Source organism: Orcinus orca, chromosome 13 (genome assembly GCF_937001465.1).
Source record: "Orcinus orca chromosome 13, mOrcOrc1.1, whole genome shotgun sequence".
NCBI lineage: Eukaryota > Metazoa > Chordata > Mammalia > Artiodactyla > Delphinidae > Orcinus > Orcinus orca.
In genome coordinates, this window is record NC_064571.1 from 57129483 (window position 1) to 57149645 (window position 20163).

At 43.1% G+C, this 20163-nt stretch overlaps 1 long non-coding RNA gene and 1 other non-coding gene across 5 annotated transcripts in view; both read right to left on the reverse strand.

Annotated features, from left to right (window-relative positions):
* The window catches only part of LOC117199474 (uncharacterized), a 170290-nt gene extending 153490 nt beyond the window's left edge, over positions 1-16800 (reverse strand). The window contains exons 1-2 of one of the 4 annotated variants that reach the window (XR_007470876.1): positions 16440-16800; positions 14049-14110 (exon numbers count right to left, since the gene is read on the reverse strand). This is a non-coding gene — a long non-coding RNA (uncharacterized LOC117199474). The remainder of the gene's footprint in view (positions 1-14048; positions 14111-16439) is intronic. The other 3 variants (XR_007470875.1, XR_007470874.1, XR_004480723.2) reach the window with 3 other exon arrangements.
* Positions 16338-16430, reverse strand: TRNAI-UAU (transfer RNA isoleucine (anticodon UAU)). Its single transcript is given in 2 exon segments — positions 16338-16373; positions 16393-16430. It is a non-coding gene; the product is annotated as a tRNA-Ile (tRNA).
* Positions 16801-20163: the final 3363 nt, after the last annotated feature.

Here is a 20163-nt window from a genome sequence, read left to right on the forward strand (position 1 = left end):
AAGCACCTCTTCTCTGTCCAAGCCCCAAACCTGCACCCACCATGAGGGAGCAAGTCCACTTTTCCCTATGTGTTTCCTGCACACTGGGAGATGATTTGTGCCAGAGTCCCATTAGTCCCGGGACAGAAGTCCCTGCCCCTCCTTCTGACAGCGGCACTCAACCGTCACCCTCACTGCCAAGACTCTGCATTGGCCCAAGCCTCCTCCTCTCCAGACCTCCTGTCCCTCTCTCCCCTCTCTCTTCTTGGCCTGCTAGAGTCTGGGAAGGGCAGAAAGCTCTGGACAGGCCCTAGGTTGCCCTGCAGGCTGCAGATAAAACAAGGCTCAGTGGCTGGACCTGCGGCTGGTCCTGTGGCTGGTCTTGTGGCTGCCCTGCTTGGGCTCCACTCCTAGGGGGAGTCCCCTACGGCAGAGCCACAGCGCCACCTGGTGTACAGGGCCATCTGTGCAGCTAGGCCGGAGCCTGCCCAAAGACAGAGACACCTCCTGGATGCCTCTTCCTTAACTATTTCACTGTCTAGTCACTGGGGGTCTTCCCTAGATCCCAGGAGAGCCCCATCCTGAGGGCTGATGGATGACCGTCAAGCTGAGGTCCCAGCCACATCTCTGACACACACAGCCCCATACACATAGCAAAACACACAGAAAGGGCCTGGGCTTCTGTGTCAGGTGGAGTGGATCACTCCCATCTCCTCTGGTTGGTGTATATCTGAGCTCAGGCAATTACATAACCTCATGAGCCTCAGTGCCCTGCCTCTAAAATGGGAGCAATAAAAAGGCTGCTGAGGAGAAGATCAGGTAATAAAGGTCCTACAGCAGCCACTGGCTCATTGCAAGGGTTCAAGAAATAAGGGTTTCCTTTCCCTTCTGTCTGGGCTCGGTGCCTGGGAAACCTAGACTTACCCAAAGGCAGGGCCGAAGAGATAGCCAACACCCAAAGTCTAGGATGGGAAATGTTTCTATCTCAGCTCCTCCAAAAAGCCATTCCAAGCTACTCCACCAACTGCTATTTGCCTCTCTGAACACCTTCAGTTGAGGGTGACCAACCCACCTCATTTGCCAGGGAATGAGGAATTTTCAGGAAGTAAGAGACCTTTGGTGCTAAAACTGGGGTGTCCCAAGCCAGCTTGGATGCATTGGTCACCTAGTCCTTATCTGTCCACACAGTCTGGTTCTAGGGCTTCACAGAATTGCAGGCTGTAGCCCAGGAATCTGCGTTGTAACATTCCCCAGGTTATTCTTATAAACACCAAGTCACTGTCCCTACTCTCTGTGCTTTCTCTTCAGCTTCTGGGGGGAACACTACTCTTCAACTAGATGGGAAGCCACCTGAGGCACGGCACACACCTTGGAAAGACTCCAGAGAACTTTGTAAAAACCAGGCTCCAGACCTGAATCTGCAAAGTAAACCAGCAGCAACGAGGCCCACGTTCTCCATTCAGCTTTAGCGTTTGCGCCCATGTGTTGCTCCTCTATTATCTTGCACTCATTCATTCATTATTTGTTGAGTGCCTATTAGCTCAGCACAGGAGGAACTAATATTCTAATGGTAGGAGATAAGCAACTGCCACTTACATAACACAGTATTTTTTTTTAATTTTTTAATTTAATTTATTTTTTTATACAGCAGGTCCTTATTAGTCATCAGTTTTATACACATCAGTGTATACATGTCAATCCCAATCGCCCAGTTCATCACACCACCATCCCCACCCCCTGCCGCTTTCCCCACTTGGTGTCCATATGTTTGTTCTCTACATCTGTGTCTCAAGTTCTGCCCTGCAAACCGGTTCATCTGTACCATTTTTCTAGGTTCCACATATATGCGTTAATATACGATATTTGTTTTTCTCTTTCTGACTTACTTCACTCTGTATGACAGTCTCTAGATCCATCCAGGTCTCTACAAATGACCCAGTTTCGTTCCTTTTTATGGCTGAGTAATATTCCATTGTATATATGTACCACATCTTCTTTATCCATTCATCTGTCGATGGACATTTAGGTTGTTTCCATGTCCTGGCTATTGTAAATAGTGCAATGAACATTGGGGTGCATGTGTCTTTTTGAATTATAGTTTTCTCTGGGTATATGCCCAGTAGTGGGATAGCTGGATCATAAGGTAGTTCTATTTTTAGTTTTTTAAGGAATCTCCATACTGCTCTCCATAGTGGCTGTATCAATTTCCATGCCCACCAACAGTGCAAGAGGGTTCCCCTTTCTCCACACCCTCTCCAGCGTTTGTTGTTTGTAGATTTTCTGATGATGCCCATTCTAACTGGTGTGAGGTGATACCTCATTGTAGTTTTGATTTGCATTTCTCTAATGATTAGTGAAGTTCAGCAGCTTTTCATGTGCTTCTTGGCCATCTGTATCTCTTCTTTGGAGAAATGTCTATTTAGGTCTTCTGTCCATCTTTGGATTGGGTTATTTGTTTTTTAATATTGAGCTGCATGAGCTGTTTATACATTTTGGAGATTAATCCTTTGTCCGTTGATTCGTTTGCAAATATTTTCTCCCATTCTGAGGGTTGTCTTTTCATCTTGTTGATGGTTTCCTTTGCTGTGCAAAAGCTTTGAAGTTTCATTAGGTCCCATTTGTTTATTTTTGTTTTTATTTCCATTACTCTAGGAGGTGGATCAAAAAAGATCTTGCTAAAAAAAAAAAAATCTTGCTGTGATTTATGTCAAAGAGTGTTCTTCCTATGTTTTCCTCTAACAGTTTTATAGTGTCTGGTCTTACATTTAGGTCTCTAATCCATTTTGAGTTTATTTTTGTGTATGGTGTTAGGGAGTGTTCTAATTTCATTCGTTTATATGTAACTGTCCAGTTTTCCATGCACCACTTATTGAAGAGGCTGTCTTTTCTCCATTGTATATCCTTGCCTCCTTTGTCATAGATTAGTTGACCATAGGTGCGTGGGTTTATCTCTGGGCTTTCTATCTTGTTCCATTGATCTATGTTTCTGTTTTTGTGCCACTACCATATTGTCTTGATTACTGTAGCTTTGTAGTAAGTGTCTGAAGTCAGGGAGTCTGATTCCTCCAGCTCCGTTTTTTTCCCTCAAGGCTGCTTTGGCTATTCGGGGTCTTTTGAGTCTCCATACAAATTTTAAGATTTTTTGCTCTAGTTCCATAAAAAATGCCACTGGTAATCTGATGGAGATTGCATTGAATCTGTAGATTGCTTTGGGTAGTATAGTCATTTTCACAATATTGATTCTTCCAATCCAAGAACATGGTATATCTCTCCATCTTTTGGTATCATCTTTAATTTCTTTCATCAGTGTCTTATAGTTTTCTGCATACAGGTCTTTTGTCTCCCTAGGTAGGTTTATTCCTAGGTATTTTATTCTTCTTGTTGCAATGGTAAATGGGAGTGTTTCCTTAATTTCTCTTTCAGATTTTTCATCATTAGTGTATAGGAATGCAAGAGATTTCTGTGCATTAATTTTGTATCCTGCAACTTTACCAAACTCATTGATTAGCTCTAGTAGTTTTCTGGTGGCATCTTTAGGATTCTCTATGTATAGTATCATGTCATCTGCAAACAGTGACAGTTTTACTTCTTCTTTTCCAATTTGTATTCCTTTTATTTCTTTTTCTTCTCTGATTGCCGTGCCTAGGACTTCCAAAATTATATTGAATAATAGTGGTGAGAGTGGACATCCTTGTCTTGTTCCTGATCTTAGAGGAAATGGTTTCAGTTTTTCACCATTGAGAATGATGCTTGCTGTGGGCTTGTCGTATATGGCCTTTATTATGTTGAGGTGGGTTCCCTCTATGCCCACCTTCTGGAGAGTTTTTATCATAAATGGGTGTTAAATTTTGTCATAAGCTTTTTCTGCATCTATTGAGATGATCATATGGTTTTTATTCTTCAATTTGTTAATATGGTTTATCACATTGATTGATTTACATATATTGAAGAATTCTTGCATCCCTGCAATAAATCCCACTTGATCATGGTGTATGATCCTTTTAATGTGCTGTTGGATTCTGTTTGCTAGTATTTTGTTGAGGATTTTTGCATCTATATTCATCAGTGATATTGGTCTGTAATTTTCTTTTTTTGTAGTATCTTTGTGTGGTTTTGGTATCAGGGTGATGGTGGCCTCATAGAATGAGTTTGGGAGTGTTCCTTCCTCCGCAATTTTTTGGAAGAGTTTGAGAAGGATGAGTGTTATCTCTTCTCTAAATTTTTGATAGAATTCACCTGTGAAGCCATCTGGTCCTGGACTTTTGTTTGTTGGAAGATTTTTAATCACAATTTCAATTTCATTACTTGTGATTGGTCTGTTCATATTTTCTATTTCTTCCTGGTTCAGTCTTAGAAAGTTATACCTTTCTAGGAATTTGTCCATTTCTTCCAGGTTGTCCATTTTATTGGCATAGAGTTGCTTGCAGTAGTCTCTTAGGATGCTTTGTATTTCTGCGGTGTCTGTTGTAACTTCTCCTTTTTCATTTCTAATTTTATTGATTTGAGTCCTCTCCCTCTTTTTCTTGATGAGTCTGGCTAATGGTTTATCAATTTTGTTTATCTTCTCAAAGAACCAGCTTTTAGTTTTATTGATCTTTGCTATTGTTTTCTTTGTTTCTATTTCATTTATTTCTGCTCTGATCTTTATGATTTCTTTCCTTCTGCGAACTTCGGGTTTTGTTTTTCCTTCTTTTTTTAGTCCCTTAGGTGTAAGGTTAGATTGTTTATTTGAGATTTTCCTTGTTTCTTGAGGTAGGCTTGTATAACTATAAACTTCCCTCTTATAACTGCTTTTGCTGTATCCCATAGGTTTTGGATCGTCGTGTTTTCACTGTCATTTGTCTCTAGGTATTTTTTGATTTCCTCTTTGATTTCTTCAGTGATCTCTGGTTATTTAGTAACGTATTGCTTAGCCTCCATGTGTTTGTGTTTTTTACGTTTTTTTCCCTGTAATTGATTTCTAATCTCATAGTGTTGTGGTCAGAAAAGATGCTTGATATGATTTCAATTTTCTTAAATTTACTGTGGCTTGATTTGTGACCCAAGATGTGATCTATCCTGGAGGATGTTCCGTGTGCACTTGAGAAGAAAGTGTAATCTGCTGTTTTTGGATGGAATGTCCTATAAATATCAATTAAATCTATCTGGTCTATTGTGTCATTTAAATCTTCTGTTTCCTTATTTATTTTCATTTTGGATTATCTGTCCATTGGTGTAAGTGAGGTGTTAAAGTCCCCCACCATTATTGTGTTACTGTCAATTTCCTCTTTTATAGCTGTTAGCAGTTGCCTTATGTATTGAGGTGCTCCTGTGTTGGGTGCATATATATTTATAATTGTTGTATATTCTTCTTGGATTGATCCCTTGATCATTATGTAGTGTCCTTCCTTGTCTCTTGTAACATTCTTTATTTTTATTTTTTTTTGCGGTACGCGGGCCTCTCACTGTTGTGGCCTCTCTCATTGTGGAGCACAGGCTCTGGATGCGCAGGCTCAGCGGCCATGGCTCACGAGCCCAGCCGCTCCGCGGCATGTGGGATCTTCCCAGACCGGGGCACAAACCCGTGTCCCCTGCATCGGCAGGTGGACTCTCAACCCCTGCACCACCAGGGAAGCCCTAACATTCTTTATTTTAAAGTCTATTTTAACTGATATGAGTATTGCTACTCCCACTTTCTTTTGATTTCCATTTGCATGGAATATCTTTTTCCATCCCCTCACTTTCAATCTGTATGTGTCCCTAGGTCTGAAGTGGGTCTCTTGTAGACAGCACATAGACAGGTCTTGTTTTTGTATCCATTCAGCAAGCCTGTGTCTTTTGGTTGGAGGATTTAATTCATTCACCTTTAAGGTAATTATCAATATGTATATTCCTATGACCATTTTCTTAATTGTTTTGGGTTTGTTTTTGTTAGTCCTTTTCTTCTCTTGTGTTTCCCACTTAGAGAAGTTCCTTTTGCATTTGTTGTAGAGCCGGTTTGGTGGTGCTGAATTCTCTTAGCTTTTGCTTGTCTGTAAAGCTTTTGATTTCTCCATCGAACCTAAATGAGATCCTTGCCGGGTAGAGTAAACCTTGGTTGTAGGTTCTTCCCTTTCATCACTTTAAGTATATCATGCCATTCCCTTCTGGCTTGTAGAGTTTCTGCTGAGAAATCAGCTGTTAACCTTATGGGAGTTCCCTTGTATGTTCTTTGTCGTTTTTCTCTTGCTGCTTTCAATAATTTTTCTTTGTCTTTAATTTTTGCAAGTTTGATTACTATGTGTCTCGTCATGTTTCTCCTTGGGTTTATCCTGTATGTGACTCTCTGTGCTTCCTGGACTTGAGTGGCTATTTTCTTTCCCATGTTAGGGAAGTTTTCGACTATAATCTCTTGAAATATTTTCTCGGGTCCTTTCTCTCTCTCTTCTCCTTCTGGGACCCCTATAATGCAAATGTTGCTGCATTTAATGTTGTCCCAGAGGTCTCTTAGGCTGTCTTCATTTCTTTTCATATTTTCTTCTTTATTCTGTTCTGCAGCAGTGAATTCCACCATTCTGTCTTCCAGGTCACTTATCCGTTCTTCTGCCTCAGTTATTGTGCTATTGATTCCTTCTAGTGTAGTTTTCATTTCAGTTATTGTATTGTTCATCTCTGTGTGTTTGTTCTTTAATTCTTCTAGGTCTTTGTTAAACATTTCTTGCATCTTCTCAATCTTTGCCTCCATTCTTTTTCCGAGGTCCTGGATCATCTTGACTATCATTATTCTGAATTCTTTTTCTGGAAGGTTGCCTATCTCCACGTCATTTAGTTGTTCTTCTGGGGTTTTATCTTTTTCCTTCATCTGGTACATAGTCTTCTGCCTTTTCATCTTGTCTATCTTTCTGTGAATGTGGGTTTTGTTCCACAGGCTGCAGGATTGTAGTTCTTCTTGCTTCTGCTGTCTGCCCTCTGGTGGATGAGGCTATCTAACCAGTAATTTTTTATAGTACTAAATACTACTATAGTATATCCAAAGGCACCCCTGAGGAGGTGATATCTGACTGAGCCCTGAAAATTAAGAAGCCAGCCCCCTAAGATATGGGCAAAGATGTTCCAGGAGAAGGAATGGCTGTTACAAAGGGCCTGAGGCAGAAACAAGGAATAGAAAGACTAGGGTGGCTGGAGCGTAGTAAGCAGGGGTAGAGTGACAGGAGCTGAGGTTGGAGAGGCGGGCAGGGGCTGGTGCAGACACCACTGCAGGCCTGTGCATTTTATTCTGTATGCAATGGAAAGCTGTCAGTGGTTTTAAGCAAGGAAATGACAGGATCTGATTTGTGTTATTAAAGGCCCATTTGGGCTTCTGTGTGAAGAAGAGACAAGAGAGGGATGAGCAGTGGAGACAGGGAGTCAGTTCAGAGGCTCCTGCAGAGTCCAAGCAGGAGATGACAGAAACTGTGGATGGAGAGAAGGGCAGGGTCCAGGATACATACTGGAGGGAGACTCGGGACTTGATGGATTAGATCTAGGGGGGAGCAAAAGGGGACCATAAAAGCTGCCACCTAAGCTTTTCACTTAGAATCCAGGTGAATGGACGAAAGGACCATTTGTGGGATGGGAAAGACGAGGGGAGAAGCAGGTTTGGGAGGGGGAAAAAAATCAAGTGTTGTGCTTTGGATGAGTCACTCAAGTGGAGATGGCAAGTGTGCTGATGGGGAGGGCTGGGCTTTGTACAAAGGCATGGAGAAGTATCTATTAACTTTATCCCCAGGCCTGTTTAAATGATTGGATACTGCCTTTTCCTTCTTAAAGGAATACTCATTAAGAAATTTGAAAAATCAGTCATCGATGTAAAATGATATTTTGTACAATAACAGTTGCACAAGTCGAGACCCCTTTTGGTTACAAGTGAGAAACCCTTAACTGGCCAAATGCAAAGGGGCACTTTTTTTAATATATAAATTTATTTATTTTATTTATTTATTTTTGGCTGCATTGGGTCTTCGTTGTTGTGCGCGGGAGTTGCAGCAAGCAGGGGCTACTCTTTGTTGCAGTGCACCGGCTTCTCATTGCAGTGGTTTCTCTTGTTGCGGAGCACAGTCTCTAGGCGCACGGGCTTCAGTAGTTGTGGCTTGCGGGCTCCGTAGTTGTGGCTCATGGGCTCAGTAGTTGTGGCTCGTGGGCTCTAGAGCGCAGGCTCAGTATTTGTGGCGAACGAGCTTAGTTGCTGCACAGTGTGTGGGATCTTCCTATACCAGGGCTTGAACCCGGCTTGAACCCGTGTCCCCTGCATTGGCAGGCGGATTCTTAACCACTGCGCCACCAGGGAAGCCCCAAAGGGGCACTTTTTTAGCTTGAACATTCAAACCACAGAAAGAGAACTGATGAAGCTAGTCATTTAGAATCAGAGACTCAAACACTTGCCGACCTCTTTATCTCCCTGCTTCGCATTAAATGTAGCCTTTGTTCTCCCAGGCCAAATAGCTCAACTAGAAAGATATCTGGGAGCTGCAGGAAGCTCTGGATTTATATTCTTTATGTTTCTAAACAGAAAGAAAAAAAGTCTCCTCCCAGATAGCTCAAGATAGAAACATCCCATGGAAGGACTCTGGTAGGTTTTGAGTCACATGCCCGTCTCTGAAAGGCGAAATAGGAGCTGGGAAGATAATAACAAAATCTACGGTACAATGTCTCTTTTCTGAAAACAGAACTAAGAATCGTAGCATTAAAAGAGATCTTAGAAGCCTCACCAACCCCTCAACCAATGCAAGATTCTCTTCTACTACATTACAGCTTCAGTTTAATCACTTTTAAAGTTGGGAAACACGCCCCTTCACCAGTCAACCCATCCCATTTCTCAACACTGCTAATCATTTTAAAAGTAAATTTGTTTCCTTGTCATCATCGCCCATGGGGTATAGTTTTTTGGGGGTTTTTTTGGTTTGTTTTTTAATATTTACTTATTTATTAATTTGGCTGCCCCAGGTCTTCGTTGCGGCATGCAGGATCTAGTTCCCTGACCAGGGATGGAATCCAGGCCCCCTGCATAGGGAGCACGGAGTCTTAACCACTGGACCACCAGGGAAGTCGCCGTGGGCTGTAGTTCTAAGTTCATGTTCTTCCCTCTAGGTCAAGACTGAATATATCTACTCCTTTCATGAATATCTGAAAGCAAGTCATATAACCGTCTTCAGCCCACTCTTCTCTGGGATCCATATTCCTTGGAGTTTCAACTGTAGTCATCATGGATGGCTTAGTGTTATGGGAAGTAAGAGGGGCATCTGGATCATTAAGGTCAGGGGCTGTCAAGGACTCTGTGGGGAAAGGCAGGAAACCAACAGAAGAGGGGAACGATCCTCACCCCATCAGGCTCGCCCCCAGCATGAACTCCACCCCAGCTGCCTGCCTCTGCTCCCAAGGGGCCCACCAGACAGCAAGGAGCATAGAAACACTTAAAGAGAATTCAGTTTTACAGTTTATGTTAAAAAGAAGAAAAAAATAGATAGGAGAAGATAAAAATAAATTTAGAAGAAAAAAGGGAAAGAAGGCTAAGAGCAAATGAATGAAAAGACTAGGTATGGAGGGAAGGGTGTAATGAAAGTTTTAAAGAGAAGGAATCAACGCATTAACCAGAGTATTTAAAAGAATGTAACAGTTAAGGGGCTTCCCTGGCGGCGCAGTGGTTAAGAATCTGCCTGCCAATGCAGGGGACACGGGTTCAAGCCCTGGTTTGGGAAGATCCCACATGCCGTGGAGCAACTAAGCCCATGTGCCACAACTACTGCTCTCTAGAAGCCACCAGCCACAACTAATGAGCCCACGTGCCACAACTACTGAAGCCCGCATGCCTAGAACCCGTGCTCTGCAACAAGAGAAGCTACTGCAGTGAGAAGCCCATGCACCACGACAAAGAGTGGCCCCTGCTCGCCGCCAACTAGAGAAAGCCCACCCGCAGCAACGAAGACCCAACACAGCCAAAAATAAATAAATAAAAATTTTTTTTTTTCAGTATGCGGGCCTCTCACTGTTGTGGCCTCTCCCGTTGCGGAGCACAGGCTACGGACGCGCAGGCTCAGTGGCCATGGCTCACGGGCCCAGCCGCTCTGCGGCATGTGGGATCTTCCCGGACCGGGGCATGAACCTGTGCCCCCTGCATCGGCAGGCGGACTCTCAACTACTTCGCCACCAGGGAAGCCCAATAAAAATAATTTTTTTAAAAAAAAAGAGAACATAACAGTCCTAAACATGTATACAGCCAATAACAGAGCTTCCAGCAACATGAAGGAGGAAAAGATAGAACTAAAAGATAGAAAAACCTATCATTGCAGTCGGTTATTTTCATGCCCTTCTCTCAGTGACAGACAGAACAAGCAGGCAGAAGAATCAACAGTATAGAAGGCTTGAAGAGCCCTATAAACCAACTTGATATTGACATTGACAGAGCACACTGTCCAGCAACAGCACAGTATACATTCTCTTCCAGTGCATCAGAATCAGATGAAAAGCAGGAAGACAATAAAGAAAAACCAATGAAACCCAAAACTGGATATTTGAAAAGATAAATAAAAGTGGAAAACATCTTCTGAGACTGATCGGGGTGAGGAGGGAACCATAAATTACCAATATCAGAAATTAGAGGGGAAAGCACTACAGATCCTAAAGACAAGAAGGGAATATTATGAATAACTTTATGCTAATAAATTCAATAAATTTAACGAACAAATTTCTTGAAAGACACAAAGTACCAAAGCTCACTCCAGAATAAATAGGTAACTTGCATAGCCCCCAAATCTATTAAAGAAATTCAATTTGTAGGGTTTTAAAGAGAAAACTTCCTACAAAGAAAACTGCAGGCCCACAATGCTTCACCAGTGAATCCTACCAAATATTTAAGGAAGAAATAATACAACATTTCAATACTGAAAACAACAAAACATTGCTTAAAGAAATGAAAGCCCTAAATAAGTGGAGACATGTATAACTTGCTTATAGAATCAGAAGAGTCAATATTGTTAAAGAGGCACTTCTCCTCAAATGGATCAATACCTTCAACAGAATTCTTGTAAAAATCCCAGGATATTTTCATAGAAATTGGCAAACTGACCCTAAAGTTTATTTTTATATATATACATATATATATAGCATTATGTGTGGATTACTATAATCATATAATTGAATCATGATTCATACAAATTATATGATTATAGTAATCCACACATAACACCACACTGACATATAGCTCAACAGAATAGAATGAGAGTCCAACAAAAGACCAACACAGCTAAGGTCAATTCATTTTTGACAATGTGTCAAGGCAATTCAATCAGGAAAGGATAGGCTTTTCAACAAATGGTGCCAGAATTGGATATCCACATACAAAAAAAGAAAAATTTAGACCTCTAACTCACATCATATACAAAAGTTAACTCCTAAATGTAAGAGCTACAACATAGAATAAAATCTTGGTGACATTGGGTTAGGCAAAAATTTCTTAGATATAACACCAAAAGTATCATCCATAATGGAAAAAAATTGTATAGATTGAACTTTATCAAAATTTAAAAGTTTGCTTTTCAACAGACACCATTAAGAAAATGAAAATTCAAACCACAAGCTGGGAGAAATTATTTACAAAACATATATCCAACATAGGAATTATATCTAGAATAGACAAAAACTCTTATAACTCAATAATGAAAAGACAAACAACCCAATAAAAGACAGACAAAAGATTTGAATGGACAATTCACCAAAGAAGACATCTGAATATCTAATAAGCACTAGAAAAGCTACTCAGCATCATTCAGGCAGTTCATTGTATGTCAAATACTTTAAAAAAAAAAAAGCTGGAAAATTAAAAAAAACTAATTGGTCACCTTTGGGAGTTGTTAGAGCATCAATTCATTATTCTAAAGACTAGCAGAAAAAGGAAAAGAGTCCAGGAATATTACCTGGTCTTTTCTATGTGAATTGTGCTTTAGGAAAACCAGTCGATGGAAAAAGGGGGTTTTTAAGAATGACAGTTATAAATACAGAAGGAATAATTGAATTAGAAAACGCTTGTTGAGTAATCCTTAATACAATAATAAATCTAGACAAGGAGCATCAACAGATGCTAAAACCATTAGGTTAGAGGCTGATGTGGCATTTTGTAATGGATGGACCAGGCTGACCACATCTGAAATCACCAGTAAAATTAACATCAGTAAAAGTGGAACAACCAGACATTATGTACTTTCTCTCTTGTGATACAATAGTATATAGTACCACCTACAATCTATTTTTGCAAAAAGAAAAAATTGCATCTTAACATTACCAAGCTTCTAGATCTAATTGTCAGGGGGGACTGAAGAACTTGTGAAAGGATTCCTTGAGGATGGAATTAGCCAAATTCTGTGGGAGATTCTATAGATCAATAAATATCAAAAAAGGGAGTGGGTAATTGGTAAGAAATTTAAAAGATACATTGATCAAATGTAATGTATGGACCTTGTTTGGATCTCGATTCAAACCAACCAACCATAAAAATATCTTTCAGAGATAAGTGTGGACATTTGAACACAGACGAGGTGTTAGATGATGCAGAGTTTCTATTATTACTCTTGTTAGGTGTACTAATGGTACTATGGTTATGCTCTTTTTAAAAGTGGTTACCTGTTGGGTATACATACTGAGGTATTTACAAGTTAAATTAAACCATAGCTGGGGTTTCCTTTAAAATATTCTGGTGACAGTGCTAGGGTAGGGGAGAATGTTGTGGGAACGAGATAGATGAAATAATGTTGACAATTCTTGAAAGTAGTGATGGATGGATACAGGGTGGTTAAATATACTATTTTCTCTATTTTGGGTATGTTTGAAATTTTCCATAACAAAGAACTGGAGTTTTGTTTTGTTGAATTTTAAATGGGCTGTGTTCACCCAGATCACAGCCCTCAGGCTGACTTCAACATGAGTTTTCCCTACCTTGATCCACACAGTCAAGGTAGGTCACAAATGAGAGAAATGAGTCAGGGGTTAAGAAAACAGCAAAGCAAGCAGCTGGTACCCACCTCTGCGAGGATTAATGGAGAGTGGTACCACAGCAAACGAAAGATCACCTGCCCATCCAAAGGGGGCAGCCAATGTTGCCATGTGGGAATAAGGGCCCGAGATGGCCAAGTCTTCTAATTTTTCATTAGAAACTTGAAATCTAGGCATTTCAGTAAAACCTCCCAATATGCAGGCAAATGATTTTTAAAAATTTAAACACTTGCAAGTCAGTGCTAGAAAGCCAAACAAAACCTGTCTGGAGGCTAGATTTGTTCCACAGACTGTTGTTTTGTGATCTCTGACACCACACCATGTAATGCATTATATAGTAATGCATTAATAATTGGCTGACATTCTTAACAGTTGAATCACACGGCCAGGACAACTGAGGTTGTGCATATCCGAAATGCCCAGATCCTTTATATGCAAACAGCTGTCAAGCCAGGCACGCCCCACACTGAACTCAGAACTGAACACAGGCTTACAGTTATCTCCATCAAATTGCATCTTGTCATTTGTCAGAAATAGTTGTCCCTGGATTGGCTCCACTCTTCCTCGAAATTCTACTGAATTTGCACTCCCTTCCAGCTTTGTATCACACACAGTTTTAATAAGCCATCTACAAAGCCATCTACAAAGCTAATGTCAACCTGTGTGCATAGTTCAATAGAGTTCAACGGGTAGGTAGGTCAGGCTTGTCTCCTGCTAGACGTCTACAGCTGTTCAGCTATAACTTCAACCTACCTTCTGGGTTCATCCACCTCATATTTACCCGTCTTCCTCCTTAAAGCCACCATACATTGCATATAGGCCTAATCCACTAGTTTTGTGGTGACAGGAATGCCACCTCCTTACACCTGTATATGGAGTACTTTATGGTTTTTATAGCATGTTCCCATAATTTTCTGATTTAATCTTTATCACCCATCACAACCTTTAAAAATCCTATCAACCTCACATTAAGACACTGATCTACAAATCTGCCAGTGGTCTATTTGTTTGTTTATAATCCACTAATAATCTATCTGGTGATTTCCAGATTAAATAGAGCAAGGGCAACTATTGATAATTTAGCTTCTTACCTTCCCACTTGACCGTCTCACCAAAAAAGAGTTCCCCAAACCACCACCATTCCAGCAATAACCTATAGGGACAGAAACAATATTTAAGAGGAAGAATGTTCTAACCATGAGAGTTGACAGAAAGTGGAATGCATCATCTTGTGAAGAAATGACATTTTGATGCTAGAACTTTTCAAATAGGAGCTAGGGTTTTGCAGAAGGGACTCCAACATGGATAGGGAGTTGGGCAGAATGATCTTTCATTCATGCATTTCTGTCCACGTGAGGAAACTGCTCCGTGCTCAGCTCTTGGCTGAGCTCTTGGAAATATCTTACCAGTTCTTGCAGTGATAACCTCTCAAGGTTAAAAACATACACTTGGCAAGGGTGACTGCTTTTATGCTTTGTACATTTTAAAATGAATTCCCTTTTAAAAAGCAGTTTTCAGCAAATGTTTTTAAAATGCCAACCTTTTCTCCATTGTTCAAAATTGGGAAGAATCCATATAATGGAATATTATTCAGCCATTAAAAAAGAAATGAAGCACCTATACAAGGTAGGATGTGGATGAATCTTGAAAACATTAGGATAACTGAAAGAAGCCAGTCACAAAAGACCACATATTACATGATTCCATTCATATGAAAGTCCAGAAGAGGTAAATGTAGATACAGAAAGTAGATTAGTGGTTATTTAGGGGTAGGGTGAGGTGATAGCTAAAGGATACAGGATTTTCTATTGAGTTGATGAAAATGTTCTAAAATTGACTGTGGTGATGGTTGCACATATCTGTGAATGTACTAAAATTCGTTGAATTGTACATTTTAAATGGGTGAATTGTAGGGTATATAAATTATATCTCGATAAACCTGTTTTTTAAAAAAAATTAAACAAACTTTTTTTGGTGGGGGTTGGGGATAGATGTTTGCTTCCAGGCTGGCTAGAATTCTAAAGGGGAGCACTCAACCATCTGCTGAGGATGAGCCTGTGAGCGAAAAGATCCGGTTCAGCGAGGAACTGGCAGCCAGGTTGGGTGAGGTGGAAGGATTTTCTCACATTTCAGGAGGCATGGGCTCCCCTTTCGGAATCTGGGGCTGGGATTAGCAGCCGAGGAGACAGACAAGAGCTCCACCTTCCACCCACTACCTCCGAGCTTTCTAGGTCTTGCTTCTCACCGCTCCTGGTAGTATTTCCATCCCAGGAGTTAACTCCTAGCACGCCCATAAAAACAGCTGAAACCACTCTTTCGGGAGAACACGTCCGGGAGGCCTCTCATCCCAACTAAGCTTGCTCCCTACTTCGCCCCACCTCCTGAGGATGTGGGGCATCCGTCCACCCCCTGACAAAGCGGCCCCCCGCCTCAGAATGTTCGCGTGCTGGAAGATTTCAAAACCCAGCTGGCATATTTCCTGCTCCCCGGGGGGACTTCTGAACCTGGGGTGTGCAGCAGGCAGGAAAGGATATCCCTAGAAAACGTCTGTTCTCCCGTCTGCCAGCGAATTCCACCACTCCTGACTGACACCGGGGAGCAGGGGCACAGATAGGGGGAGGGAAAGGCCCAGGCACTTTTCCCAAACTGCAAATCCGCCCAGGGAGGCCTGGAGGCCTGGGTAAGGGAGAAGGGTCCGCGGTCTAGGGGTTCTGCAGATCGCGGGAAGGCGGCAACGACCAGTTATCAGCATTGAGTTGGCCAAAAAGTTCGTTCGGGTTTTCGTTCGCGGTTTTGGTAACGATGTTACGGAAGAACCCGAACGAACTTTTTGGCCAACCCATAGTTAAAAAGGAGGAGAGCGACTGCTTCACTTGAGGCCCTGCGCTGGGCCTCGGGCCCCAGCTCGCGGGAGCGGTCGCCCCGCTCGGGCCCCGACAGCCAGCGCTCACCACGCCGCTCCCGGCCCTGGGTGAGGGGCAGCAGCAGGGAACCGGCGCCGGGAACTCGGGCACGCCCCGTAGAGAGGGCGCCTGGAATTTTCGATGACGAGGCCCAGGTAGGGTCCCATCACCGGTGCAGCGCCCCGGGACTTCCCGTCCTCATCCCCGGTACCGGGACCCGGGACTGCCGTTAAAGGAAATGCCTAGGAAGAGGGAGCAGCAGGTAAACGTACGGGTTCGGGCGGCTGGACGGTGCACTGCGCGGGGGCAACAAGTAGCTTGGAAAGCGAGTGAGGCGCCAAGGAGAGCGGCTTCCTGCCTGCAGCGAAGCAGGACGTGCAAGCAGAGCAGCGAGAGGAACTGAGGAGACTAAAGAGAGACTGACTCGTTCCCTTGAGCAAGGGGGTAAAAGGGGGGTGCGGGTATCCAAAAGGGTCGTGCTCCAGGTGAGGCTCGAACTCACAACCTCGGCATTGCTCTGCATGTACTGCTGTATAAGTACCGCGCGCTAACCGATTGCGCCACTGGAGCTCCGCTTACCCCGCCTCGCGATGGCTCTATCAGGGTTCACCCGGGCCCTGTGCGGGCCTTCGCGGAGCATGCGCACCCGCGGCTTGCGGCTAGGCGAGAACGAACCGGGGCCCCGAGACCCCGCAGCTTCCGGTCCGGCGGTCCCCGGCCTGGCGTAGGAAGGAAGGCTGCTAGGTCTCCCTCCGGGAGGGCGGGGCCCTTTGGCGGGACCTTGAAAAGAGCACAGCCCGCCTCCCTGGGTAGCGCGGGAGGAGGAGCCCGGGCGCTGCGGTCTGAAACCACCTCCGCGCCCTCAGTGTGGAGTTTCGCCTCCCAGGAGCAGGCCCTGCGAGAAGCAGGCCTAGTCCGGGAACCGGGCTGTGGCCGGCGGGCGGGCCTTGTTCCGAGGGGTGGGGCCGAGCGGGGAGATGCCCTGGACAGTCGCCTCTGACCCGCGCCCCCGCGTGACCGGTGAGCTGGAGGAGCCCACCCCCCTACCCCCCGCGCCGCCCTGGAAGTCGGCAGAAGCGGGAAAACCCGTGAATGAGCAAAGCCCGCGCCTGCCAGTGGGGCAGCCAGGGAGCGCCTGGGCCGGAGTGGCGACCGAGCTTCCAAGACCGGGCCGGGCAGAGATTTAACCGTCAGACCCTTGTCCTGCCCCGAAGGCTTTCTGCTGCCCCTTCTTACATCCTGAGCGGGGTGCTCGGATCGTGTCCAACCACGGGCATTCTGGGGACACGGTGATAGCCCAGGCCTTCAAGAGGGTGCAAGCTAAGCTCCACGTGTTTTGTTGGGCCACGACGTGTATGTTTTGTTTAATTTTAAAGCGAGTTCCTAATATTTAAAAACAAGAGGTCCCCTACAAATATCTGGATATCCATTTCTTTTTTTAAAACCAGAAAGTGTAAACCGTACCCAGGGCCGAATTATGACAGTCCTGTGCCTTACACACTTTTGTCTTCGTGGGCCACTTTGTCCATCAAAGCAACAAAAATTTTTTTTAATTATATTTTGCTACTACAAACCACAAATATAATCCAGGCTGGATTTATTGTTACATTCATTATTATATTTCTGATTTCAAAAAAAAATTAAAATGTAAACATTTGGGGGGCTCTAGGCACTGTGCCTACTGCCCTTGACTGATAACTCTGCTAGGAACCTGCATCCCTGTGGGAGGGTAGCTGTAGCCTCCTCCACAAAATGCCCCCCTCCCCCCTCCCTCTCTTCCTCTGGCGTTGCATCAGTCGATTGTCTCCTGGGCCTCTGTTGGCATGTTGGTCACCCTGTTCCGGTGACCTCTGCTTTCCTGGGAGAGCCAGAAGAGTAAACAACAGAGCACCATGTCAATAGATTTCGGAACCAGCATGAGCAAGTGATGGGGGCAGAATAAAGATCATGCATAATCACCTTGATGGTGACTAACCCACATTAACAGGTTGTGTTCGGGTGATGAGGTCGAGAGTACGATTGTAGAAGAGCCTTGAAATTGGAGCAGAAGAGATTAGAGAGATCAGGCAGATGATGAGACAAGCACAGGTTCTGTTTAAGGCAGAGGCCTCCTGAAGGTGTTTTCAGGAAGTTCATTGCTTTGTACAGACTGGGTTGTGCACCCAGAGAAAGGAGATAGGCGAGCCTCTCCTGGTGGTTTGTAAACTGTGAGAGACACACATCCAGAGCAAGAGCTCAGAAGGGGGATGGTCAACACCCTTGCAAGATCCCATCAGGTACTAGGCAGATGGTGGGATGCAGAGCTGTTTACAACACACCAGGATTAGGGCTCCTTGGAGCGTGCTTTGGCAAGTCCTTGGTAAATCAAGGGCAGCAGAGAGTGAGCCTTTGAAATAAGTCCCTCCCAAAAGATGGAACAAGTTCTAAAAGTAAATGCATGGTTTGCCCCCAGGTGGGAATAATTTTTCCCCCTAAATTGAAAGGCATTAATTTCCTGAAAGACAAAAAGTAAGTTGTAGACTCATACACAGCGTCTTCTCAAATCCAGTAGCATCTGCCGAGTCTGCTCTTTCTCCCTCCTGAATCCCTCAGGTAGAATCTGCCTGGTGAACTATAAGCAGCAAAAATGGCCCCTGGAAAAAAAAAAAAAAAATGGCCCCTGGTAGTCCAGCTTCCCTTCCCACTCTCCGCTTTCATGGACTTACTCCTTAACAGTATTGGTTCAGCAGATACTGATTGACCCTGCTTGCATGGGAAGGGAAGGCAGCATCTGATACAGCCTTTGGGAACTAAAATAGCTTAGTCCCCAAGGAAATTGGGGCTCTAAGGGAGGAGTGAGGGCAATGTTGAACCTAGAGGGGGCAGTGTCAGAATCTCTGCCACCAGAGAGATTTTTCAGCAAGAACAAGTATACTGAGACCGTCAAATCATTTAACCTCATACACACTCACCCTGAAGAGCAAAGAACTAAGAGTGAGTCTGAGGCCCTCCCTGGCTCTGTGACCTTAAGTAAATCTCTTACCCTTTCTGGGCCTCAGTTTCCTCATTTATAAACTGAGGGATCTAGACCAGATAAGAGCTTTCTAGCTTAACTGGAGAATGCCTTTAACCATGTATACTCTTGATAACAACTTGCAATTATTTAAGCATTTAATAATTTGTGTGATGTGTAATAAAGAAGTGATTTTTTAAATAAAACCTATTTTAGATATATGTATAATGTTAAAATAATCTTGAGTAATACCCATACTGTAGTAAGACTAGTCTCAACCTTCTTCCATTTACCATGTAATGCAAAATGTTTAATTTACTTTAATTATGTAAGGGAAAAGCACGCTTTGTTAACAATAACTTTTAAAAGAACATATATCATATTGGTCTTAGGACAAATGTATATTAAAATGTATGAAATTTAATGACTCATTGTAGCATCAAAAATAGACACAAACTGCTTTCCTAAACGAATGTTTAGAATTTGTGCTTTTTGCACTTTAAAAAACTGGTTTATTTTTATTCCTTTCATGGTTTTGTGTCTAAATGATGAGCTAAAACAGAAGGGTTCTGGCTGCTATATGTAAGCACCATTCTGCAAATAACATGAAGAGGGTATGGTTGGTCTTCATCCCTAATAACGAAAGACCAAATTGGATATAATGATCACTATATTTTCTCTTTTGGGCTTTTGTTTCTGACATACAAGATATTTTGATTAGCAGAATGCAATTTGCACATTTAGTAAATGAATATCATCTTGAACCAAATTTGTATAATTTTCAGTATATGGTCTTCTTTTACTTTATTTCAGCAAACTTTTTATGTGTTTAGCCAGCGTTCCATTATGGTTGTATATGAAGCAGTATATGACTTTTAAAAGTTGCTGTAGAGGAGTCACAAGTCACCTACGACCCACCTCTTCAGCTGAGTCATACGCACACTTCTTGTATGCAGGGACCACTGCAGGTGCTGGTCAACAGGCACTGAGACGCTCCCCAAGTGATCGCATGTTGATGGGGCAAGAGGTTGTCTGAAGAATTATTTTAATTATTACTTTTCTAAGTAGAAATTGAAAAGATACTCTGCCACCTGTAACAGTGAAGACCGTCTTGAATGTCTTTCAGAACTCCTAGGATTTGGCAGTGTCTAAGATCCCTTCCTATCCTAATAGTCCATGATCCTCACCAGCACCACGTGGAGAAATGACCCTTTATTTTCTCTTAGGAGGAGAAAGATGTGTAGGTCTTAAGGCCCAAACTCTAGGAAAGTATGATGCAGATTTGAACCAATTACACATAGGAGTGGAACA